The sequence below is a fragment of the Schistocerca nitens genome, chromosome 4, assembly GCF_023898315.1.
Source record: "Schistocerca nitens isolate TAMUIC-IGC-003100 chromosome 4, iqSchNite1.1, whole genome shotgun sequence".
Taxonomy (NCBI): domain Eukaryota; kingdom Metazoa; phylum Arthropoda; class Insecta; order Orthoptera; family Acrididae; genus Schistocerca; species Schistocerca nitens.
The window spans coordinates 464,929,783-464,957,730 of record NC_064617.1 but is presented as its reverse complement, the minus strand read 5'-3'; the positions used below and the strand labels follow the sequence as shown (position 1 = coordinate 464,957,730).

Below are 27,948 nucleotides of genomic sequence, written 5' to 3'. Positions count from 1 at the left end.
AACACTGTACTTTCAAAAGAAATTTTACGAAGTTTTACATTTAACACGTGTGCTCATATAAAATTGGGATGCTCTTACTATTATGTTTGGAATCAACGTTTAAATTTATCTTTCATATAACTTCAATGTGCTGTTCCCCCCAACCACATCTCCCGATCTTATGACGATAGTCAAACTCCTGTCAGCTTGTCAGGAGTTACTACATTCACTGATGTTGCTATCGGCTGCACAAGCCACCCAATGCTTCTGCAGGTCTTTCATAAATGCCTACCAAATTCAGTCATCAGTCTTCTGCTGGTATGGTGCAGCCCACCACAAATCCCTCTCCTATGTCAACCTTTTCATCTCTGAGTAGCAGTTGCAACATACGTCCCCAATTATTTTTTGGGTGTATTCCAATCTCTGTCTTCCTCTACAGTTCTTATCCTCTACAGCTCCCTCTAGTACCATAGGAGTTATTCCCTTTGTCGGAACACAGGTGCTATCGTCCTGTCAATTGTTCTTGTCAGTGTTTCCACGTGTTTCCTTCTTCCCGTTTCTGAGGGAAAACCTCATTCCCTACCTTATCATCCCATCTACTTCTTGACATCACGTCTCAAAACGCCACATGTAACACACTTCGATTCCCTTCTATTCAAAAAACATTACCTAAGATCGGATCAAGCGACTTTCGAGGCCAATAGTGCAATGTGACTTCCGATCGTCCATTATGGTGTTCACGCTTCTCACTGTTAAGAAATGGTGCAACATTCACAAGACAGTGCCATGGTAGTTCATACTGCTGTTAATTGATATTTTCGTCATTTTCTCGCAATCTCAGAAAAGGAATATATGACATATCCGGGAACTTGATACGTGTAGCCGTCTATTTTAACTACCTCTTCTCTCGATTAACGGCACAAAATACGTGAAGTGTATAAAAGTCTCTACTGCACTCGAATAGGGTTTACGGCTGCTGTGAATCCATGTTTTTACGTTGTGGTGGTTCACTTTTCCAAGTATGGAACCCAGCATCCTCACTAACACTAAAAGTGCAAAGATAGAGTTATCCTTATTTCCGTACTCAGAGTGATTTCGTTAAAGAAAGCATTAGTTGTTGTATCTCAGCAACATGAATTGCTTGTAACAGCTGAGTCCTGAAGCGCCTGATATTGAAAACTCATCCCAAAACGTGCTAGACAGCCACATGAAAAGTAATTCGCGGCAAACATGACGAGAATCTTTTGTCGACTACGCGAAAAACGCTGTTGAATGCGATTTCTTGATTCTGTCTACGACAGTAACCTGTTGATCGCCTCTTACACAAACAACGACTGTCTTGCTATCGGTGGAGCCGGCCGCTGTGGCCGAGCGGTTCTAGGAGCTTCAGTCCGGAACCGCGCTGCTGTTGCGGTCGCAGGTTTGAATCCTGCCTCGGGCATGGATGTGTGTGATGTTCTTAGGTTAGTTGGGTTTAAGTAGTTCTAAGTCTAGGGGACTGGTGACCTCAGATGTTAAGTCCCATAGTGCTCAGAGCCATTTGAACCATTTTTGCTGTCGGTAGCTGCACAGTCGAATGCTTTGAGCTGTACGAAGTGAGGTGCCGCACTCTCGGCGAGAATCACACCGCACAGTTACAGAATAATTATACCTGCTTAAACGATGAACTCTAAACGCCTTTGGAATCCATGTCATCAAAGTATCAACGCTCACTGGGTGATGAACCAGGGAGTGAGCGAGGTAGCTGTTTCTGGGAGACCCTACCGACAGCCATATGAAACCACAACTTACAACTGCAGCCAAAGAAAACTTCTAGATTTGATTAAGTCTGCACAAAATACTAAAATCACTTTTTGAGACATTATTCTTGGCCACCATGTGTAAAGTGTAAACAGTATAAAGACAAAAAAACGACATATATGTAATAATAATGAATGTAGGAATAACGTAGCTCAGTGTTTTAACATGCTATACTTACAGGTACGTGTACATTGTCTCGTAGGCTGCTTTAACGCTTCCGATTATTCTGATGTATTGCCTGCAAACAAACGAGATGCAGATTTAGAAAGGTCCAGTTTCGCTAATTAGCGACTAGGTAATTAAACACAAATATAATTGTCCTTAAAAGTAACATGGAAACCAATAAAATGTCGTAATCGGAAAATAGGTCATACTAGGGAAAGGGACAATGTTTCTGAAGCGTGCTTATTCTATTAACAATTTCACCTATTGAATCATTGATGGCTAGGTATTACAATTATGAACAACTTAAATTGGAAGGAACACATAGAAAATGTTGTGGGGAAGCTAACCAAAAACTGCGTTTTCTTGGCAGGACACTTAGAAAATGTAACAGACCTACTAAGGAGACTGCATACACTACGCTTGTCCGTCCTCTTTTAGAATACTACAGCGCGGTGTGGGATCCTTACCAGATAGGACTGACGGAGTACATCGAAAAAGTTCAAAGAAAGACAGCACGTTTTGTATTATCAAGAAATATGGGAGAGAGTGTCACAGAAATGGTACAGGATTTGGGCTGGACATTATTAAAAGAAAGACGTTTTTCGTTGCGGCGGAATCTTCTCACGAAATTCCAGTCACCAAATTTCTCCTCCGAATGAGAAAATATTTTGTTGACACCGACCTACATAGGGAGGAACGATCACCACGATAAAATAAGGAAAATCAAAGCTCGTACGGAAAGATATAGGTGTTCATTCTTTCCGCGCGCTGTACGAGATTGGAATAATACAGAATTGTGATAGTGGTTCGATGAACCCTCTGCCAGGCACTTAAATGTGATTTTCAGAGTATCCATGTAGTTGTAGATGTAGATGTAGATTGAAAATCTAAACAGATGTCTTAAAATCGAACAATTAATTTTTTACACGGATGTAATAGACTTCCCAAAAACTGAAGTATATTCATGTAACAGGTTTTAACTCTTGCAGTGAAGCGTTCAGAAAACAGAATTGGATGTGCTTAGATATTGAGGGCAAAACACACTTTCTTCAACTTTTTTTCCGTGATGTGTCAGCAGAAGCTGAGCTTCGCAGGAGGCTTAATCAGTTGTGCCGTAAATCACACAAACGCCATTCCAGGTTAATAAGAAGCGTTTCACCAACGAACCATGGACCTTGCGGCAGTGGTATGGCTTATTTGCTGCACTGACTAAGTAATGGTTCCTAAAGAGGGGCACCACCCTCTTCAGTAGTAGCAGGAGGAAAAATCCGTATAACTGCCTGTAAAATTAACCAATATGGGTGTTCCATATGGCTGAAAGCAAAGGAAAACTATAAATATATTTTCCGGGAACATTCGGCTCTTCTGCATTGTCTTTATGGCATGCTCTTGGATGAAAGATCTCCAGAGAGGCACTAGCCAGAAGGATATATTAAAAAAAAAATGGAAAAAAGTACCCGCCCTCTGCGGGGCAACCTGTGAAATTACACCCATTAATCGAGCTAGTAGGTTACAGGATTTATAAACGGATAGATAGAAGTTAGATATAGTGAGAATTAATGAATGTGCGCTGGCGGGGAAACAGGACTTTCATCAGCTGAGTACAGGATTATCAACACAAAATCGAAGCGTTAATGCAAGAGCAGATTTAATAATGAACAAGAAGATAGGTATATGGATAAGCTACTATAACACCTTAATGAACACAATACCGATTTTTCGTTATTTTTTGTGTAATCATTCTTCTGACTGGTTTGATGCGGCTCGCAGCGAATTTCTCTCCAGTGCAAACCTTTTCATCTCAGAGTAGCACTTACAACCTGCGTCCACCTGCAACCTAAGTCCTCAATTACTTGCTGCATGTATTCCAATCTGTGCCTTCCTACACAGTTTTTGCCCTCTACAGCTTCCTCTAATACCATGGAAGTCATTCCCTGACATCTTAACAGATGTCCTACCACACTGCCCCTTCTTCTTTGTCAGTATTTTCCACATACTCTCTTCTTCGCCGATTCGGCGATGTCCCTTCTCATTGCTTACCTTATCAGTCCGACTATTTCTCGACATTCTTGCGTAGTTCCACGCCTAAATTCTTCGATTCTCTTCTGTTCTGGTTTTCCCACAGTCCACTTTTTTCAAACGCATGTTCCCAGAAATTTCTTCCTCTGATTAAGGCCTATATCTCTCGACTACGAAAATCTTTTTTGCCAGTGCTAGTATGTTTATGATGTCCTCCTTGCTCCGTCCGTCATGGGTTATTCTGCTGCCTAGGCAAATGGCTCTGAGCACTATGGGACTTAATATCTTAGGTCATCAGTCCCCTAGAACTTAGAACTACTTAAACCTAACTAACCTAAGGACATCACACACATCCATGCCCGAGACAGGATTCGAACCTGCGACCGTAGCAGTCCCGCGGTTCCGGACTGCAGCGCCTAGAACCGCACGGCCATCGCGGCCGGCTACTGCCTAGGCAGCTGAATGACTTAATTTCATCTACTTCTTGATCATTAATCCTGATGTTTTCTCAATGTTCTCATTTCTGATACTTCTTATATCTTTCGTCTATCTTCGATTTACTCTCAAACCATACCCTGTAATAATTAGACTGTTCAATCCATTCAGCAGATCCTCTAATTCTACTTCAATTTGACTGAGGATACCAATGTCACCAGTGAATTACCATTGATATCTATCCGCCTTGAATTTTAAGTCCACCCTTGAACGTTTCTTTCACTCGTATTTCCATCATGCTTTCCGATGTATAGATTGAACTGAAAGGGGGAAAGACTACATCCCAGTCTTACATAGTATTGGCCTTCCACTCTTACTGTTCCCTCTTGAGTCTTGTATATCTTGTGCATTACCCGTTTTTCCCTATAGCTTACCCCAACGCGAGAATATGGGCTTGGCACTAGGAGCGAGAGGGGAGAGAGACAAATGGAATCCTGCAACAAATTTGAGATGGTAATAGCCAAGACTCTGTTCAAGAATCAGAAGAGGAGGAGGTATACTTGGAAAAGGCCAGGAGATACAGAAAGATTTCAGTTAGATTACATCATGATCAAGCAGAAGTTCAGAAAACAGCTATTGGATTGTATGGCGTACCCAGGAGCAGAAGTAGGCTCAGGTCACAATTTGGTAATGATGAAGTGTAGGCTGAAGTTTAAAAGACAAGTCAGGAAGAATCAATGCGCAAAGACGTGACATACGGATGTACTAAGGAGTGAAGCGATACGCTTCAGTTCTCTGAAGGTATGGCTGCTACGATAAGGAATAGCCTAGCAGGCAGTTCAGTTGAAGAGGAACAGACATCTCTAAAAAAGGAAATCACAGAAGTTGGAGAGAAAAAAAAAGTAGCTAACTGCGAAGGAACCTTAGATATCAGAAGAAACACTTAAATTTATCGATGAAAAAAGGAAGTCCAAAATGTTCAGGAATACATAAATGCAAGTCACTTATAAATGAAATAAATAAGAAGCGCAGGGAAGCAAAGGCGAAATGGCTGCATGAAAAATATGAAGCAAAGGAAAAGGAAATTATTGTCAGACGGACTGACTCAGCATAAAAATAAGTCAAAACAACCTTCGGTGGAATTAAAAGCGAGGGTGGTAACATTAAGAGTACAAATGGGATTCCACTGCTGAAAGAAGAAGAGAGAGGGGATATGTGAAAACAGTACACTGAGGGCCTCTATTATAGGAAGGAATTATCTGACGATGTGATAAAAGAAAAAACAGGAGTCAACAGGTAAGACATAAGGGATCCTGTACTTGAATCAGAATTTAGAAGAGATTTGGAAGAGTAGAAATCAAACAGTGTAGAAGGGATATATAACATTCCATCAGAATTCCTAAAATCATTGGAGGAAGCGCCAACAAAATTATTATTCGTGATGGTGTGTAGAAAGTATGAGACTACCGATACACCATCAGCCTTTCGAAAAAATATCATCCAAATAATTCGCAAGATTACAAGAGCCGATATGTGCGAGAATTATCGCATGATCAGCTTAACAGCTCGTGCCTCCAAGTTGCTGACAAGAAAAATAGCAGAAGAATGGAAAAGGAAACTGAGTATCTGTTATATGACGATCAGTTTGGCTCTAGGAAAGGTAAAGGGACCAGAGAGACACTTCTGATTTGCGGTCGATAAATGAAGCACGAATGAAGAAAAATCATGGCTCTTTCATAGGATTTGCCGTTCTGGAGAAAGCGATCGATAATGTTAAATGGTGCAAAACGTGCGAAATCCCGAGAAAAATAGGAGAAAGCTATAAGGAAAGATGGTACAAGAACCACTAGGGAACAGTAAGAGCTTATAACCAAGAACGAAGTGCAAGATATGTAGTCTTTCTCTAGTGCTATTCATCTATATGTCGAAGAAGAAACGACAGAAATAAAAGGAACGTTCAAGAGTTGGATTAACATTAATGGTGGAAGAATATTAATGTCAAGATTCGCTGATGACATTGCTATCGTCAGTGAAAGTGAAGAAGAATTACAGGATCTGTGAAACGGAATGAAAATTGTAATGAGTACAGAATATAGATTGAGAGTAAGTTGAGGAAAGACAAAAGTAATGAGAAGTATCAGAATGAGAACAGCGAGAAACTCAAGATGAGAATTGGGGATCACGAAGTAGAAAAAGTTAAGAAACTCGACTACCAAGCCAGCAAACACTAATGACAGACGGAGCAAGGAGGACACAAAAAGCAGACTACCACTGCCAAAAGGACATTCCTGGCCAAAAGCAGTCTACTAGTATCAAAAATAGGACTTAATTTGAGGAATAAATTTCTTAGAATATACATTCGGAGCGCAGCATTGTATGGCAGTGAGACGTGTGAGACATGGACTATGAGAAAACCAGAATAGAAGAGAATAGAAGCATTTGATACTACAGAAAAATGTTGAAAATTAGGTGGACTCATAACGTAATGAATGAGGAGGTTCTCTACAGAATCGGCGAGGAAAGGAATATACGAAAAACACTGACAAGAAGAAGGCCCAGAATGGTAGGACATATATTGACACATCAGGGAATAACTTCCGTGATACTAGATGGAGCTGTGGAGGGAGAAACTGTGGAGGAAGACAGAAGTTGGAATACATCCAGGAAACAATTAAGGACTCAAGTTCCCATTGCCACTCTGAGATGAAAAGGCTAGAACAGGAGACGAATTCGTGGCGGGCCACATCAGACCAGTCGAAATACAGATGGCCATAAAAAAATTACAGTGTGAAGATACGTGTAACTAATGCAATGCTAATTTTTATCTGTGGTGGACTTTATAGGATTCATGTTCAGAAAAAATTAAATATTGTGACAATTATTGAGCGGCTGCAGGTAATACACTCCTGGAAATTGAAATAAGAACATCGTGAATTCATTGTCCCAGGAAGGGGAAACTTTATTGACACATTCCTGGGGTCAGATACATCACATGATCACACTGACAGAACCACAGGCACATAGACACAGGCAACAGAGCATGCACAATGTCGGCACTAGTACAGTGTATATCCACCTTTCGCAGCAATGCAGGCTGCTATTCTCCCATGGAGACGATCGTAGAGATGCTGGATGTAGTCCTGTGGAACGGCTTGCCATGCCATTTCCACCTGGCGCCTCAGTTGGACCAGCGTTCGTGCCGGACGTGCAGACCGCGTGAGACGACGCTTCATCCAGTCCCAAACATGCTCAATGGGGGACAGATCCGGAGATCTTGCTGGCCAGGGTAGTTGACTTACACCTTCTAGAGCACGTTGGGTGGCACGGGATACATGCGGACGTGCATTGTCCTGTTGGAACAGCAAGTTCCCTTTCCGGTCTAGGAATGGTAGAACGATGGGTTCGATGACGGTTTGGATGTACCGTGCACTATTCAGTGTCCCCTCGACGATCACCATTGGTGTACGGCCAGTGTAGGAGATCGCTCCCCACACCATGATGCCGGGTGTTGGCCCTGTGTGCCTCGGTCGTATGCAGTCCTGATTGTGGCGCTCACCTGCACGGCGCCAAACACGCATACGACCATCATTGGCACCAAGGCAGAAGCGACTCTCATCGCTGAAGATGACACGTCTCCATTCGTCCCTCCATTCACGCCTGTCGCGACACCACTGGAGGCGGGCTGCACGATGTTGGGGCGTGAGCGGAAGACGGCCTAACGGTGTGCGGGACCGTAGCCCAGCTTCATGGAGACGGTTGCGAATGGTCCTCGCCGATACCCCAGGAGCAACAGTGTCCCTAATTTGCTGGGAAGTGGCAGTGCGGTCACCTACGGCACTGCGTAGGATCCTACGGTCTTGGCGTGCATCCGTGCGCCGCTGCGGTCCGGTCCCAGGTCGACGGGCACGTGCACCTTCCGCCGAACACTGGCGACAACATCGATGTACTGTGGAGACCTTACGCCCCACGTGTTGAGCAATTCGGCGGTACGTCCACCCGGCCTCCCGCATGCCCACTATACGCCCTCGCTCAAAGTCCGTCAACTGCACATACGGTTCACGTCCACGCTGTCGCGGCATGCTACCAGTGTTAAAGACTGCGATGGAGCTCCGTATGCCACGGCAAAGTGGCTGACACTGACGGCGGCGGTGCACAAATGCTGCGCAGCTAGCGCCATTCGACGGCCAACACCGCGGTTCCTGGTGGTTCCGCTGTGCCGTGCGTGTGATCATTGCTTGTACAGCCCTCTCGCAGTGTCCGGAGCAAGTATGGTGGGTCTGACACACTGGTGTCAATGTGTTCTTTTTTCCATTTCCAGGAGTGTAGAAGTGAAGAGAGCTGCAGAAATTGGTAAAGAGGAGGCTAGTGCACTTAAAAGAACGAAGAGAAAGGGTTCAAAGGATCAAGAAACAGATGACCAACAGGAATATGCACCTTTCATGTTCTAAAACTACATAGTGGTAAGCTAATAATTTCATGAACTTTGATTTGCGGTTTACGGGAAACCTGAAATTTTATGTTTCTGTTACACTTTTCTCCTAAATGGCTGAAGTGAATTTCACCAAAATCGGCACATATAATTAGTAGGACATTCTCTACCCTCCTTGTCTACTATTTTCAGAAAACTCTGAAATAAGATGATGAATTTGATCTAAATTTTTAAATATATTACTCACAGGAAAACAGATTTTGTAGATTTTTCGCAGATAAACGTCAGAGGAAGAAATTTGAGGCATAACGTACTTCGCTGAATATTGTCTGTAGTCTGACTGCTTGTCTAAGCTGTTCAGCCAGTGCTTCCAAAGGAAATGGTGCCACCGTTTAACAGTATTTTATAAATATTGTTGTCAACATTCAATGTAAGAAATACCTATCTGATTTTCCCAGAAACGCTTTGACTAATAAACTTTATTGCCTGCACAGTTTTTGAGCTACTTCTGCTTAACAGGTCAGTGACTCTGTGTGGGGAAGAGAATGCTAAAAACACAACCTTTTACGGAACAGGGCCCCTGAAAAGATGACGTGGTGCCACTGTTATGTCCAGTGTTGCCGTTGCGTTCATCATTGTCGGCACCTCACTATCTGCTGCCACGTCAAGAGAAGCCGAAACAATACTTGCTGTGCAGAGAAGCTGTGGTGTTCTAGATATCGTTGTTCTGCTCAAGGAGATGCTTGTCTTACTGCACATGACGTGACTGATTAGATTAGATTAGATTAGATTAGATTAGATTAATACTAGTTCCATGGATCATGAATACGATATTTCGTAATGATGTGGAACGAGTCAATTTTCCAATACATGACATAATTAAGTTAATTAACAACTTGTTAATTTTTTGTATTTTTTATCTTTTATTTTTTAATATTTTTTCTTTTTTTCTTAATTTATATCTAAAAATTCCTCTATGGAGTAGAAGGAGTTGTCATTCAGAAATTCTTTTAATTTCTTCTTAAATACTTGTTGGTTATCTGTCAGACTTTTGATACTGTTTGGTAAGTGACCAAAGACTTTAGTGCCAGTATAATTCACCCCTTTCTGTGCCAAAGTTAGATTTAATCTTGAATAATGAAGATCATCCTTTCTCCTAGTATTGTAGTTATGCACACTACTATTACTTTTGAATTGGGTTTGGTTGTTAATAACAAATTTCATAAGAGAGTATATATACCGAGAAGCTACTGTGAATATCCCTAGATCCTTAAATAAATGTCTGCAGGATGATCTTGGGTGGACTCCAGCTATTATTCTGATTACACACTTTTGTGCAATAAATACTTTATTCCTCAGTGGTGAATTACCCCAAAATATGATGCCATATGAAAGCACTGAGTGAAAATAGGCGTAGTAATCCAATTTATTAAGATGTTTATCACCAAATTTTGCAATAACCCTAATAGCATAAGTAGCTGAACTCAAACGTTTCAGCAGATCATCAATGTGTTTCTTCCAATTTAATCTCTCATCAATGGACACACCTAAAAATTTGGAATATTCTACCTTAGCTATATGCTTCTGATTAAGTTCTATATTTATTAATGGCGTCATACCATTCACTGTACGGAACTGTATGTACTGTGTCTTATCAAAATTCAGTGAGAGTCCGTTTACAAGAAACCACTTAGTAATTTTCTGAAAGACAGTATTGACAATTTCATCAGTTAATTCTTGTTTGTCAGGTGTGATTATTATAGTTGTATCATCAGCAAAGAGAACTAACTTTGCCTCTTCATGAATATAGAATGGCAAGTCATTAATATATATTAAGAACAACAAAGGACCCAAGACTGACCCTTGTGGAACCCCATTCTTGATAGTTCCCCAGTTTGAGGAATGTGCTGATCTTTGCATGTTATGAGTACTACTTATTTCAAATTTCTGCACTTTTCCAGTTAGGTATGAATTAAACCATTTGTGCACTGTCCCACTCATGCCACAATACTTGAGCTTGTCTAGCAGAATTTCATGATATACACAATCAAAAGCCTTTGAGAGATCACAAAAAATCCCAATGGGTGGTGTTCGGTTATTCAGATCATTCAAAATTTGATTGGTGAAAGCATATATGGCATTTTCTGTTGAAAAACCTTTCTGGAAACCAAACTGACATTTTGTTAGTACTTCATTTTTACAGATATGTGAAGCTACTCTTGAATACATTACTTTCTCAAAAATATTGGATAAAGCTGTTAGAAGGGAGATTGGACGGTAATTGTTGACATCAGATCTATCCCCCTTTTTATGCAAGGTATAACAATAGCATATTTGAGTCTATCAGGGAAAATACCCTGTTCCAGAGAGCTATTACACAGGTGGCTGAGAATCTTACTTATCTGTTGAGAACAAGCTTTTAGTATTTTGCTGGAAATGCCATCAATTCCATGTGAGTTTTTGCTTTTAAGCAGGTTTATTATTTTCCTAATTTCAGAGGGAGAAGTGGGTGAGATTTCAATTGTATCAAATTGCATAGGTATGGCCTCTTCCATTAACAGCCTAGCATCTTCTAATGAACACCTGGATCCTACTATATCCACAACATTTAGAAAATGATTATTAAAAATATTTTCAACTTCTGACTTTTTGTCCATAAAGTTTTCATTAAATTTTATGGTAATACTGTCTTCCTCTGCTCTTGGTTGACCTGTTTCTCTTTTAATAATATTCCAAATTGTTTTAATTTTATTATCAGAGTTGCTGATTTCAGACATGATACACATATTCCTAGATTTTTTAATAACTTTTCTTAATATAACACAGTAGTTTTTATAATGTTTGATAGTTTCTGGGTCAATACTCATTCTTGCTGTCAAATACATTTCCCTTTTCCGGTTACAAGATATTTTTATACCCTTTGTAAGCCATGGTTTGTTACAAGGTTTCTTACGAGTATATTTAACTATTTTCTTGGGGAAGCAGTCTTCAAATGCATTTACAAAAATGTCATGAAATAAATTATATTTTAAATTGGCATCAGGTTCACGGTACACCTCATCCCAGTGTAACTGCTGTAGGCTTTCCCTGAAATTTGCAATTGTTAAATCGTTGACTGAACGTACTACTTTGGAGGACTGTTCAGTATTGCTGAATGGAGCTATGTCATATATTGTAACTAGCTGTGCATCATGATCAGAAAGACCATTCTCAACAGGCTGAGCATTTATCTGGTTAAACTTATCTTGGTCTATAAAGAAGTTATCTATCAGTGAGCTGCAATCCTTTACCACCCGAGTAGGAAAATCAATAACGGGTGTCAAATTGGAAGAACCAAGTAATACTTCAAGGTCATTTTTCCTATTACCCTCTTTCAGAGAATCTACATTGAAGTCCCCACAAATAATAATTTGCTTCCCCCTGTCTGACAGATAGCACAACAAGGAGTCCAAATTTTTCAGAAATAGATGAAAATTTCCTGATGGGGACCTATATCCAGTTACAATTATAAATGTGCCTTTATTTAATTTAAGTTCACAGGCACATGCTTCTATATGTTTCTCTACACAAAACTTTTTTGTTTCTATACTTTTTGCACAATGATAACTTTCTCCATATTTTCTCTCATTACATGTGCAGAGAGCTTATATCCACTTACATTTACCTTATCCATATCAGTAACAATGTGATGCTCAGACAGGCATAGTATATCTATTTCATCCTCAGCTTCTAAATCTTCTAAACAAACGAGAAGCTCATCTATTTTATTCTTTAAACTCCCAATATTTTGATGAAATATACTTACATTATTTTTAATTATACTTTTATGAGAACCTTTCCATATTCTAACATTTGCAGTACCCTCCTGTCTGAGTTTCTCATTGTGCTTAGGCCTAGTTCCTATACCAGTGGTCACATGGTGTTCAGAGAGGCAGATTATGTCAACTGGGTTGGGTGACTTTAATTCATCAATGCAATTACCTAGGTCTGAGATACAACTTGGTGGAGATAAAATTTCTGGTGATTGGTGAAAATTTATAATTGACAGCTGTGATTGGTGATCCAATGTGCTAGAATTGTGCTGTTTAATTTCTTTCCTAAACTGAAGATTTGTTTCAATCCTGACCACTCGTAGAACTTGACATCTTTCTGTCTTACCTATCCTAAAAAGGTTCTGCTCCAACACCTGTAACCACTGGTATTTTACCATTCATGGCAGTGCCTCCCCCTCCCCTTAAATTTCCTGCTATTACCCCAGCCAGTTTCCCCTTAACTTTCCTGTTGAGATGTAGGCCGTGCCTGGTATAGTCCCACCTACTGAGAGAATCAACAGGAACAGTTCTGTATCGCCAAGCGAACAATAGTTGGTTAGTTACATGTTACATAGATCATATGAAAGGCTCTATTGTCGAAGTGATGCGAACGAGACAGTTTACGATCAGGACGTGTTTACATGATTAATGTTAACATTAATGAACACATTATTTCATGCAAACACACTTGAAAGAAAGTTTTTTTTATCCTGACTACGAGTTTGTAAACAGAAATTCGTCTATGGAGTAGATGGATGTGTCCAAGAGATATGATTTTAGGTTAGATTTAATATTCGCTTTGCTATTTGTCATACATTTTATGTTACTCGGAAAATTATCAAAGATTTTTTTGTTGCTACATGTTGTGCTCATTTCTTACACGCTAACAGCTTTAATAGTGGGTCATAATGGTCGTTTTTTCCCTCTAGTGTTGTGGGTGTCTACCTCACTGTTTTCTCAAATTGTGATTATTTATGACGAATTTCAAAAAAGTAGCTCTGAGCACTATGGGACTTAACCTCTGAAGTCATCAGTCCCCTAGACATATAACTACTTAAACCTAACTAACCTAAGGACATCACACACATCCATGCCCGAGGCAGGATTCGAGCCTGCGACTTCATCCCAGTGTACAAATATGAAAGTTATTGATTTTCAGTATCATTAATTATGTTTTATTGTGAGCGGTCATGACATACAAGCAGAGAGGTAACAATCGTAATAAGGTGAGTGTATAGTGCTCAATATTTGAGTTCATAGTCTGATGTTTTCCTTGATCATTGGTTTGATAAGTGAAAATTTACGTCTCAGATATTGCAGGGACAAATTCATCTTTTTAATTAATGCATCCAGTTCAAAAATACCACCTGCTCAGTATTCGAGAAATCAAACTGCGTAATCTTACAATACCTTTATTTTATCAACGTTTTGTAGAGTGTGTATTTTTGCGCAGAGATTGCTAATTTAATATCTGAATGATATTTCCGCCATTTAACGGAATTACTTCTTTATTTTACATTACTATCATGATTTTGGCCAATATCAAGTACAACAATGTTGAGTGTAATTAGACATTGTTACAGGAATTTACAACAAGAAAATAAGTAATTTTAGATACTGCAAAGTATCTGAAATCACTCTTACTAAAGATGAAACAAGATTAATTAAAGATAAATTTGCTTGAATACCATGGAAGAGCACCATTTCTGATAAAATATTCAGAGTTCTTTGTAAAACCCATATACTCATTACATTCCTTACAAACAACGATTTAGGGCTACAAACATGACAGGAGGATCTAATGAATGGATTAAAATATGTAGGATAAGTTGTGCCATTTGTGAAAAATGTTACATGGAGCACACTGGATGGGCTTTTCTAGACATGTTTAAAGAACATAGAAGGAAAACAGAATGTAACACCTTCACATTCAGCAAACACTTAAGGGAAAATGACCAAAATGCTGAAGGTATTAAGAAGGCTATAGATATAGATATTTTACATAGTCTGCCAAAAGGCAAAAAGATGAACATACTTGAGGAAATAGAAATTTACAGTGAACTAATTACTACCCTCGACAGATCATTAAATGTCCAATTGGAATTACAGAACAAGAAATTTTTGGATAATTTTAGTTTTGTATTATCACATTTTGTTACAGCCTAGCTGCAAATCACAGTTACATTAACGTCCATTCTATTTTATAACATTACATATACATATTTAAAATGTAGTGAAAATATCATGAGGATATCCAGCCCCGGTAGCTGAGTGGTCAGCGCGACGGGCTGTCAATCCTAAGGGCCCGGGTTCGATTGCCGGCTGGGTCGGAGATTTTTCTCCGCTCAGGGACTGGGTGTTGTGTGTCCTAATCATCATCATTTCATTCGCATCGACTCGCAAGCCGCCGAAGTGGCGTCACATCGAAAAACTTGCACCAGGTGAGCGGTCTACCCGACGGGAGGCCCTCGTCACACGCCATTATTATTATCATGAGAGTCAACGGCAACAAATATGTAACGGGTGAGATGTAATAGCAAACAGAGTTGGCTCGTCAGGGTATCGGTCGTAGGCCATACAACAGACTCTTATGGCCAACAGTCTATCTATAGCCAGCGTTGTTGCACTTGTTGACGGCTAAAGGCCGAAATCATGGTAGTAATATAATATAAAGAAGTTGTACAGTTGTACGGCGGACATATCATTCAAACGCTGTTACATGATTGTGAGCCAAAAATAATAAAAAAACTTTTAATTTAATATTTGTATGGCACTTGTAGTTCTCTGTAACCCTTTTCCAGATGGATAAACTTCATGTGAAATCACTCCCAGACAGTCACGTGTGTCTGTCGAATTGTAGAAACTGTGGAATTTACACCGGAGTAATAGCCGGCGGGGATTTTAAAACGGCACGTAGAGCTACCCGGAGGTGTCTTCGCAGTCGGAGTCTGCCGCCAAGAGGTGGCACGTGCAGCTCGTTGCTCACGTTCCCCGAGTGCGGCGCAGCCAGCGCCGTTTCCCCTCCCCCTTCCCGCCTCGCCATCCAGTGTATGTGTGTGTGTGTGTGTGTGTGTGTGTGTGTGTGTGTGAGAGAGAGAGAGAGAGAGAGAGAGAGAGACAGGGAAGAGTCCGTGCAGTGCGGGCAGGTATTCAGCTGCGGAGGGGATCCGCCCCTGCGGTCACACTGGCGCTGTCACCCCTCGGGGACAAATTTCAGGACTAATTACGTCCCTCACTGCTAACAAGGGCGTCACTGCACGGTGAAAACGTGAGCGTTCAGTTGTAAGCGTACCAGACGAGCAACTAAACACCCACGGCAGTGGAAGTGGTCAAAAAAGAATAGGATTAACGTCCTGTCGACAGCGCGGTTATTAGCGACTGAGCACAAGCTGGGATTACGCAAGGACGAGGAAAGGACATTAGCCGTGCCCTTTTCAAAGAAACCGTCCCGTCATTTGCCTGGTGCGATTTAGGGAAATCACGGAACTCCTAAATCTGGGTGGACGGACGCGGATTTCAAGCATAGTTCTCCGAATGCGAGTCCTGTGTGCTACCAACTGCGCCACCTCACTCGGTGGAAATGGGTCACGGGATGAAAAAGACGGCAGTAATCCTCTTATCCTACTGCTTCTTGCAGAATAGAAACAGAAAGTAGACACGAAATCTCGGCGGTTGTTTACCCCATATAAGTTCAAATGATTCTGAGCACTATGGGACTTAACTTCTGAGGTCATCAGTCCACTAGAACTTAGAACTACTTAAACCTAACCAACCTAAGGACATCACACACATCCATGCCCGAGGCAGGATTCGAACCTGCGACCGTAGCGGTCGCGCAGTTCCAGACTTTAGCGCCTAGAACAGCTCCGCCACTCTGGACGGCCCATATAAGTAATTATGGTGGAATCTTTATAGTACTATATTCTATTTGCTATCAACTTACGCTTTTCAGTTCGTTTACAATCATTACACTATTTTGTAGGTCTTAATCTTAAGTCTTGGTCCACGGAAGAGCAACACTGAGTGAAAAGCCTTAAGTGGCAAACGCATGAAGATGGATAACCATCTCGTGAAAGCCTGCTTACGAAGTTTCGACAAGTAGAGAGAGGTCGGGAATCTTTGAGTATGCAATAATTCCCTGTACTTATAATCGAAACTTCTACTTCAGTTATACAAATCCGGCCGTGATGGCCGAGCGGTTCTAGGCACTACAGTCTGGAACCGCGCGACCGCTACGGTCGCAGGTTCGAATTCTGCCTCGGGCATGGATGTGTGTGATGTCCTTAGGTTAGTTAGGTTTAATTAGTTCTAAGTTCTAGCTGACTGATGATCTTAGAAGTTAAGTCCCATAGTGCTCAGAGCGATTTGAAACCTTTTTTTGAGTTATACAAAATTTTTATAACTGAAGTGTTACAAACCCGGTATGCAAGTCTCGGCCGCATCTACAGTTGCAACTGTATAATAATGTAACCACATTTCTGAACAGTAAAAGAGAGTGGTGTGGTGACCGTTGTTGTAGGAAAGCTGAACAGGAGCAGAAATGATTAGCGAACAAGTTACACTGTAATCAGAAGATTTACTTAACCTGCATTTCTCCAAGCGTACGTAGAGTCATTATAAATAACGCAGCAAGAAACAGAGTCCAGCTATCTGAGTCTGAAAAAGGATGATACTCCCTGTACTAAAGCACAAACTAAAGAGATGGAATCGCTACTAGGTGGCGTCAGCGTAGTATCCGGTAGTCAAGAGGCTCCAAGTTTGAGTGGGATGAGTCGCTTTGGCTTCTTCGGCTTCGACATTACCAAACGACCAACCAGAGCTCGATGTTGAGCAGGATAAGCGAAACGGTGTCGCTGTGCCTGCAGGCCCTCAGGGGGACAAAAAATGAGGTGACTCAGGGGGTGGATGGACCTGGTGGACGCTAGGCGTCCAGGAGTATAGGAGATTTCCTAAGAAATTCGAAGATCATTTCAGACGGCTGGGGATGGAGCGGGTCTGACGTGGACAGGAACTGGACACCTGGCTGAAACCACAAAAATGTGTTCCCAGTCAGAGGCCTTGAAGACAGGGTGGCTATTGATGAGCTTGATATCCTCCTCGACACTAAGGTGCGTAGGATCTGGTGATGCCGAACGGTATCGTACAGCTCATGAGGGGATGGAACTTAGTCTGGGTGGGAGGGGTAGAAGGATACGTATTATCTGTGTGGGGGGTAAGACCCATTACGGGGAGATGCAGCAAACATGTGCAACGCAGGTTGAAGGCTGCACTGATCAGGCAGCAACAAGCATTCATTCAGAGCGGGCTCAGACACCGCCTCAAGAAGAGGGGGCGTCGCCATGGGCGTCTCGACGACATGCGTCTGCTGGCCACCTGTCCTGTCGGGAGGGAGAGCAGGTGTATCCATATCCAGCGTTGGTGATGGGGCCTCCCGCGCTTGAGCGGGGGCGGGGCTGGGTCCATCTGAGTAGAGGCGTCCATCCCCACCGGGTGCCCCACAGTGGGGGCAGACGACTTCCGTAGAGCCCATAGCCCGTCGCGTAGCTGGACTGTGGCTGCCACCAGAGGCAGAGGGCGCTCATGGTGTGGGGTCACTGCTGGTGTGGCTTAGTGGGCGTGCTTTATTGTGTCCACCGAATCCCACACAACCGCTGTTCGCGTGTGATGGAAACTTGAAATTCTGTTGCCAGCTTAAAGTGATACTAAATATTCATTGTTTTCTATGTGTTTTTGACCTCATTTGCTTTTGTACTACTGACAGCTTTTTCATTGGTCTTAATGTACAGATATATGGTTTCCTTAGCAATTTACATTCGAACCTGAAGATGCGCCTGAGACCTGGAAACCAGGTTGTGTAAGACTTCAGGAATAATAATTTTGTATAACCGTAGGGGAAGTGTCACCTATGAACTATTTACATACAGTTGTAGACCCTCCTCTAACATATATTTATGTAAAATCCTCACGAATCGCCAAGATAGGACTAATTACAGCGTGCACACAGGGATTTAAGTAGTCATTCCTCTCGCGCCACATACGTGAATGAAATAAGACATACACTTCACTATGGTTTACAGAGTACAAATGTAGACGTAGTAAGAAAAATACACAAATGACCCCAAAACATCTGAATCAAATGCAGATGCTGTGTCGGTGAGGATTCTCCCGTCGCCACGCCAAATGGAGTAATGAGGTGAGTCAAGTAGCAGATATCGTCTTACCTTTTACTGATCTTGGCATAATAATGATCCGTAGGAAGGGTAGGCTATGTGATATGAAAGCATGTGATAGCGGTTAGGTCATAGTAGCCCACTGCATGATACATTCCTCCTCCAAGTTGGCCCAGATTCTGGGCATTTCGCTAACATATCACGGGTGTATAATTCAATTTGCGGAAAACCGCCGCTGTTAGAGTCAAATGAAATTGGTAATTGCGCTAAAATGATTGTCCTCCAAATCAACCGCCGAAAGCTGTAAGGCAGTGGAACGAGTCACTCTCCGATGCAAAGCCGGATGCAACAAAAAAAATGGTTCAAATGGCTCTGAGCACTATGGGACTCAACTGCTGTGGTCATAAGTCCCCTAGAACCTAGAACTACTTAAACCTAACTAACCTAAGGACAGCACACAACACCCAGCCATCACGAGGCAGAGAAAATCCCCGACCCCGCCGGGAATCGAACCCGGGAAGCGAGAACGCTACCGCACGACCACGAGATGCGGGCGGATGGCAACAGTTCTCATGTATTTCATCAGCGTCAGTGAGGCAAAAGTTACATAGAACAACCAACAAGAACGGTGCACTGTACGCCAGCGATACTCACTCTGTAAGGTGTCCACATTTTCGGGCCTTACATAAGCTGCACAACGACTATAGCGAATAAAATCCCCAGCACACAACGATATTATTGACAACAGGAAACAATTAGCGCTATCTCATGTACGGAATAACAAACGATTTACACTTTTATCGACAGGGGCATGACAATATAACAAAGTGAACGCAACTTGCAAACGGACAGGACAGGTGGCTAATGACATTGGAACGACTCAATTACTTTTAACAAAAGAAAGCCCAGGTGCACTGTAGAAAGAAATAAGGGAAAATGAATATAACACCTATCAGAATAAACACGGCGGAGACGCAAGTAAGTGGCCAGAGTACATGAACGAGTGGAGACCCGGGCAAGAAAAATAAGAATTTGACTTTAACGCGGGAGCGGTCGGCTGAAGCCAGACGTGTGACGTAGTAGAATCAGGGTGGGGATGATAACGTCATATAAAAGCACTTTGAGAAATCAATTCAGACACAGAGACAGAGAGAGCGGGCGCTCACTTCTAGCGGCGGGCCACACACCTGCGTGTGGTAAAGACGCGGCTCTGACTCCACATTTGCGAAGTGAGGCCTTCACGTATCGTGGAGACAAACGTAAAGCGATAGTTAAATATTCCTGCGGGAATCTCTTCTGGCTGAATTTTGCGCACGTCGCTTCAACCCAGAGCGAGTGTGCAATTACCATTAATTTCGACTAGGGAATTTTGAACTTTCGACGGAACGGATAGCCTTTGTGACTGACTACTTTGAGTCAAGGCCAGAATAGGGAATTAGCGATTTCAGATCCAACACGAAGAAAACGCCGCCGCAGTTGCCGTTTGGTAATGTACGAAGCACTTTTGGGAAATTAAATGTTGAGTCCAATTTTGCGAGAGTTTCATACTCCAACATGCATATGCTTTGAATAGAGAAGTTCAAGAGCTAATTACTAACCTACCCTCCAATGAGTATATGAGAATAGATTAGATAAAGTCATCCTCCCCCAACGTAGTTCAATGTACAGCTACGATGCAAGTGTAATTTTCACTGCTAAAGATTTGTTTCAGTTGATAACATTTTCATATATAGAGATATAGTTTGATTAATTACATATTCAATGTATAAAAATTAATTTATTTATTGAGAGAAGACGTAATTAAACTTGATTATTGATTATAACTTGATTCTTGAGAGCTTTGGTAAATTAAATGTAATATGGGAAAGGGAGAGACTGTGTTATCATTTTAGATTAAATCCTAATCTTGCCATTAATACCAATTTATGTATTCTTGGAATGTCACAGTAGCATTTTTGATTACTTTGAGATAGGGCCAGAATTAGTATCTATGTGGAATGTCTGTTTACCACCATGGGCTTGAGGAGACAGTCAGACCGTTATCCTTTGCCTCATTCAAAATTAACAAATCCAACGACACATTACAACTCCTTCTGCAGTCACTGAATATTGTATTTCCTTTAGTCATGCCATAGATTACAGAAATGTGAAGATACCGTTGGGCCATCCTGTTCGGATTCAGTGGTCAAGAAGGCTGTGAAATACAAATAGCAGACAACCTGTTGAACTGAGGCGCGAGTTTCCAGCTCGACCATTCATTTCACACCTGCTCTCTCAGAGGAATCAATGTTGTGAACCTTCTTTTCTTGGAATCCCACCAGATACCCTCCATTTTATTTATTAACCACACAATTCCTAAGGACTGTGTGTTTTCTGACTCGATGCCAGTAATGCTGCAGTCCTCGCAGCATAAAGTTTTACATATGAATAACGCTCTTGTGACGATTATGTTCTTCTTCACCCAAGCGCATTTACTCCACAGTACAAATGCATCAAGTGATTTTAGCTCAGTCATCGACTCACCTTGAAGCCGTTTACCGGTCATCAGCTTAAATATTGGAAGAAGGAATAATTTTTTCCGAAGTGCACGCCTGAAAGACAATGAAATATTCCATCAGCTGGGAAAATTTCGAGGAATAGTGGCAACACCATTAGGACCATATGCAGCTGTCGATCGTAAAGCCACTGATGTACGGGTGATACGCTCACCAAAAGTCGTAAGGTTCAGAGTTGATCTCCGACGTAGGTTAGCGACAATTATAAAATCGGAGTTTAGAAAAGAAACTGCCGAATCTTCTCTAATCACTGGAAGAACTTTGGTGGCATGCGTTAAACTAAAAGAGAAACGTATCGAAAAAAAGTAATTTTGGTTTCCTCTTTTATATTGACAATGAGAAATGTTTCCTCGTCCTCATAATTCTTTTATTGCTATGACAGAAGAACTAGCGGTAGATTTAACTTTTCAGAATTTATATGCAAGGTGAAGATGAAGCAATGGAGACGGCTAATATTGATGCAGCACGAAGTGCTGGTAACAGGAGGAAAAAAAAAAAGTTGTAGTACGTGTCTAACGTGGCAGAGTATTAGCTAATGGAAAAACTATCATCACTACGATTTGTCATCAGTGGAACAGATGGAGGGAGTAGTCTTCTTAAATGAGTGGCGGAGTGGACAGAAGATATCAGAAACTGCGTTCAAGTTATGAAAACGTTTATTAATTCATGGAGAAATAACAGAAACTAGTGCAATGATTTGTTCCAGAAAATCTGTAAATCAACTGGACGATTTCAGGAACCTCGAGAGCGCACGTATTATTGCTTCGCAGATGTGCTGGAACTGCTTTTGCTCGGGACTAAGCGAAGAGCTTTCTGAGAAAATAGGAATTCCATCAATATTAGTTACAGAATTCGGCTAAATGATGTAGAGAAGACAAACATTTCTAAAAATGTGCAGAAAATTGATAAACGAGACTGGAACACTCATCTCCAAATACTTTTCACCATGCACATCGCACATGTCATAACAGAAATGGTACAGTTCGGACGTAAACGAGTCAAACCTGAGTAATCCTTGAAATTCACGCATCCTGTTCATGGACGTCGTTTTGTTTCGAGTTCAGAGTTTCCGCCACCATTACCAGTGTACTAATAGAGACATATAAATGTTGTCTTCGATGAAATTCCCGGATGTTATGATTCTTTTATTGAGAAGTAGTGAGACATAACGAAGCAATATAAGAAGAAACAGCTGAATAAAAATCATGTAAGTAAATATTACTTCTGAAGTGACTCTTGTATTTCGGTATTCGGGAGCCCGTAAAAAATAGCTCAATGAGTATACATAACACGTCGTCACAAAATGCTATAGTCGCTTATGGGAATGACGCGTAATTTGTTTCGGTTACCAGGTTATTTTATACGATGAGTGCTTAGCGACAAGAACTAAAATAATATAACTATTCTATGATTATCTCAACTCGTAATGATGCCATTCGTATTTTCTTGACATCTTGTTCTCTTCACTCTGATCATAACAGCACTAAGATCATTCGAAATCGGGATAGATACATCTAGATCCTTATATGATTAGAAAATAACAGTTAACCAGTAGCAGATTTAAAGCTTTATCAACCCTTTGCCATGGTTTCGACAAATATAAATTCGTCTTCTTCAGGAGGAAAATGGTCTGGTAAAATCACATATTGACATGAACGAATGTCGAACCCATAAGGCACTTGTCTAAAACGATGTGCGTGTCACCAACATATATTAACAATGCGGGTGACACGCATATTGTACTAGACAAGAGCCTTATGTATTCAACATCCGTTCATTTCAATATGTGACTTTTCAAGTCCATATTCATTCTGAAGAAGACAAATTTAATTCGTCGAAACCATGGTAAATGGTTTATAAACCTTTAATTCTGCAACAGGTTGGTTGTTATTTTCCAGTCCTATCAAATTTATACGTGCACCGTTGCTGAAGCGTAGTCATGTTTAAAATTTTAACTTCTAGTTTCAGTTATTATGTAAAGATAGGTTCTCCTAATGAATAATACCTCAGCTCGTTTCTTGTTACATAAAGCTGCTGGGCTAGTTCTATTTTAGTCAAAGTGTATACATTTCGTAAAAAGGTTGTATATTATTAAAAGTAACCTCTCATTGACTTCTCGCACTTATTACCCTCATTATATCGTAAGTTATTTTATATTTGCAATTTTATATATTTCGGCAACCAAATGGGAAGAGTCACTATATTGACTCCTCTTCAGTCTCTTTCTCCGATGTTTCGTGCAAATTATTTGCCTCCTACAGTGTTCAGCTGTTGTAACTAGTTTAAGTTCAGCATGACACTTATCCATTTCTATCGATTCTGATCCCCCGTCTTCCCTCAGGGATTCGGATCAGTTTTCTTCTGTGTCTTGTGATATGCAGATGTAATGTGCAATGTAACGGGTTGATATCCTAACGATTATTATGGCAAAAGGGAGCCGCGAGTTAAAGACTGTTGTGAAATACAGCGAGACACCATGAGGGACGTGCGTGGTCACACAGTACAGTACAGCTTGCCTATGTTTCTGCGGTACTTGTCTTGAAAGCATACATGTCGAGGCCACATCCCATATATCAGATATTAGTAAAGATTCCGCAAAAGATATCGGACATAATTAATCTTTTGTCTCGAACATTGTGGACTATATTCCAAAAGGAAAGCCGGCCTGAGTGACCGAGCGGTTCTAGGCGCTACAGTCTGGAGCCGCGCGACCGCTACGATCGCAGGTTCAGTCCTGCCTCGGACATGGATGTGTGTGATGTCCTTAGGTTAGTTAGGTTTAAGTAGTTCTAAGTTCTAGGGGACTGATGACCTCAGAAGTTAAGTCCCATAGAGCTCAGAGCCATTTCAACCGAAAGGAAATTTCTTACTATTCATTACGAAGAGAAAAACAATGTGTAAGCAGTAAAGGTTAGAGGACAAATGCAAGACTGTGCAGGCATGCACTATTCTATAATTATTTCGTTTTCAATGTCCAATTCCGACTAACGTATACAAAATGACTTAACGCTGGCATCTGTGCTACGAAATGTCCACTTCTCTTCAGAGTAACTCATACTCAAGTACAAGTAGAGCATACAGTAGAATAATTTCACGAAACAAAGTATATATCAACCACACTTTGTGAATAGCGTTGTGCACCAGTGGGGCATGTGGATCGAGGTCTTGGTGAATAATTTGCGGAATGACAATTTCAAACATTTATTAATTAAAACTTACATTTGATAAAAGAAAATAATTGTAATATGAATTTTATCTGGCCCTATACCAGCACAAAATCTGTACAATTGCAAAACAATACAAATATTAATAATGATTTTAGGAATGGAATGAAACTGATTTTAAGAATCAACCACTGTTTGTCAGTTTAAGAAAATACAGTTAGTCAGTAAAACAATCTTTAGCAACCAGGTTGAGTGACCCAACGAAAGTAGAATAGTCTATCGCACACTATCATGCTAAAACAAATTGTGCTGGGAAATGGACGCAGTGAGTACACCGGAAACCAGATTCAATGCATTATTTTCTCATTGCCGTGATAAGAGATACGTACGAGAATAACTTCGATTGTCAAAAAAGTAACAATTATTCGCCTTCATGAAACAACCATTACATGCAATATTGCACCACTCTGGACATGTGTTATCATTCCTGCAGTGTGTGGAAAAAGACTAGTTATAATAAACCAGTGACACGCAAAACCACTCTCCAAATTGCGATAAGGTATTTTAAATAAATTCTTCAATATTGTTTTCACACACTAGACGATGTGTACCACTAGGCAGGTTAATTTTTTTTAATTCGTAGAACAAACAATTTACAACTGTACCCCATAAAGCTAGTGTCGAAGGGAATTGCGTCGATCTTTCAAAAGAACTCGGCATCCGTCACAAGGAAATCACAATATTCAAACAGTAACGACTGGAAGCCACCTTTTAACATAAAACGTCACTGGTTGCACTAAACGTTAAGTTAAAATTACGAAGGTTAATGCCTTATCAGACTTTACGACTTGTAAATTTATGCCAACTACACATGGTGACAAAACGTTCTTAAATATAAGCCCCAATAACTACCAATGACAACTGCTGCTTCTGTGCACTGTATTAAAACTGTTCAACGGAGCGGTAGTATTTGTCAAGACGGTTCATGCGCAGTTACTGAAATCAGGCCAGCCAGCAGTCAAATACAATTTTGCTGAGCAAAGCAGTTTAAGTTTCAGAGGAGTCGTACAGGTATATTTAACGTTCCTTGTAGTGGCAAGACTCAGTAACGAACCAACTTTCCTCCGGTAAGTTTAGCTCTGCCGATGAGATCCACCACGGTATCGTAGTCAAACCCACTTCAGTCACTACTAGCCGATAATGCCAACTCTGATACCAATACTATTCAACTACTAAGTTGCGATACAGCAAGCATGGCCCAGCTCAACCATAACACTTATATAGCTGCCTCGGCTAACCACGACCTCCAATGCAAGTGGTTAGTGGAACACGCTGCTTCAGGCGTCATCACACACACACACAACACACACACACACACACACACACACACACACACACACACGAACGCCGGTTTCTGAGATAACCGATTTTCGATTTTCATTCCTATTATTTCCTGCAATAAACGCGTAAAACGAACAAAGATTGAAAAATTTTGACTCTCCCAGTTTCAAGATACGCAGAATTAAAACTTTATACAACTTAGTCAGCCCACCGTTCGCTGCTTATTTTGAAAAGTATTAAGACGCTGAACACTACAAAAAATCACCAGTATTTTCCTGTTGATACTAATTTTTTGAACGTATGCTCAAAAATCGTGTTGTAATCGGAGACCATATCACTATTTGGGCTTAGCGAATAGTCAGTGCTAAAGGATGGAAAATGAGGCTGCAGAATTGCGTTTTTCGTGTTAATTTGTCCGTTTTCAATGGCCACTAGCTGATAAAGGCATATTATGAAGAAACAGGCTGCACATCAGCTACTTTCTGTTTTTATTTATACTATGAATTAATTGTTGTTAAGTTTTTAATTTATATTGTTACCATAATTTCCTTCCCCTCTTATTATTTCATAGAGATGGCAGCCAAACCTGATTTTTTTTAAAGCAGATGAAGCATTGAACTTGACTGCTAAGTCACCTCGAAAAGTACGTTTCCAGATTAAGGTTGGAGCCATTCTGCAATACTACGAGTGTCCGTCGACGATCAGGTGGGGGCCAATTCTTGCACACCGCAGTTACACCCCTATACGCGTACAAGGCTAAGCGCAAATTGATACGCTTGTAGCACGTGTGACGTGATATGACACTACAGCGCGAGGCACGCGTTCGGCACATGCCGCGCGGGTACAGCGCATATTGAGACGCTTACTCATACTTCTAACGCACCGATTGGCGACGCTCAGCGCTGACAGAATCAAAGCGCGCGCACGCTATGATCTTTCTCTAAGGATTTTACATGAACTACTCAGTAAAAATATTTGATCTTTGCCTTACTTGTAGCGTTATATGTCAGCTTCGTGACGAAGTGCTCATCATCTTGGCAATGGTCATACTTATTGTGGTATACACATTTTATTAAGACACTCCGCAAAATTCGAAAACTTTGCAATGAAAAATAGGGGTCGCCATAATTTTGCGTTTGACGCGTATTACACGATATGTTGCTGCGTATGAAATTTAGCTAACATACTGAATTTTTCTTTAGGCTTGTGAGGAGATCTCTATTTGTCTCTGATCTCGAGAAAATGAATCCTATGTAGCGCGTTCACTCCCGATCTCACGGTCTTCAGAATGAAATATTCACAACATCTCTGTCATCGCCTAAACCTCTCGAGACATCAAAACGAGATTTTGGTAAATGATGGAGGAGAGTATTCTGTCAGTTCGTAAACACACTGAACTTTCTCATCTGTGGCGATATATCAGAAGTTATACTTTCTATTCAATTTTTTTTCCTCCAGTGACCGCAGCTTTTTATGAGTTATGGACAGCCAGTGAAACACGAGTTTCCTAGTATGAAAATGAGCATGATATTTCTTCTTTTATGCTACCGCAAACCGATACAACGGGGTTTTTCGTAAGCTATTGAACTCTCTGGTCGTCAATTGCTTGTTTCATGGGACACTATGTTTCAGAATTCTGTCACAATAGCTACCGCAAAAATTAGCTTGTGCAAACTATACTGTGGTTTGGCAAAAGAAGTACAATTAATCTGTCAGCAAGAGAAACGTTGCCGATTCTCGTAAATGGTGATGCTTCTTCGGTCGAAACAATTTTAACAATTCACACAAAAATAAATCGCCAGTTCTGTTGGTAATTTGGTTGAATCCCCATAACCCATCCTATTTTAAAACTTAACTACTGGAATGGAAACTTACCAAAGGATTTTATTCCTTTGTATCATCTGATCAGTATTAAAACAATGATGAGCTTACTCTTCAGGCGGAATGATAGGCACAAGCCAGATGCTGGTTACTCATCTACGGCTTGCCATACTGAACATGTGTGATTCGCGAATAAAATAGCTGTGATTCAGAAAAGTAAACAATACGTCGCACAACACAGCGGCCAGTGTATCAGCA

The 27,948-nt window shown here is 41.0% G+C and overlaps 1 long non-coding RNA gene across 1 annotated transcript in view; it reads right to left on the bottom strand.

Annotated features, from left to right (window-relative positions):
• LOC126252831 (uncharacterized) overlaps positions 1-27,948 on the bottom strand; it is a 674,555-nt gene that overhangs the window by 241,768 nt on the left and 404,839 nt on the right. Inside the window, exon 3 of the long non-coding RNA XR_007545857.1 lies at positions 1,958-2,017. This is a non-coding gene — a long non-coding RNA (uncharacterized LOC126252831). The remainder of the gene's footprint in view (positions 1-1,957; positions 2,018-27,948) is intronic.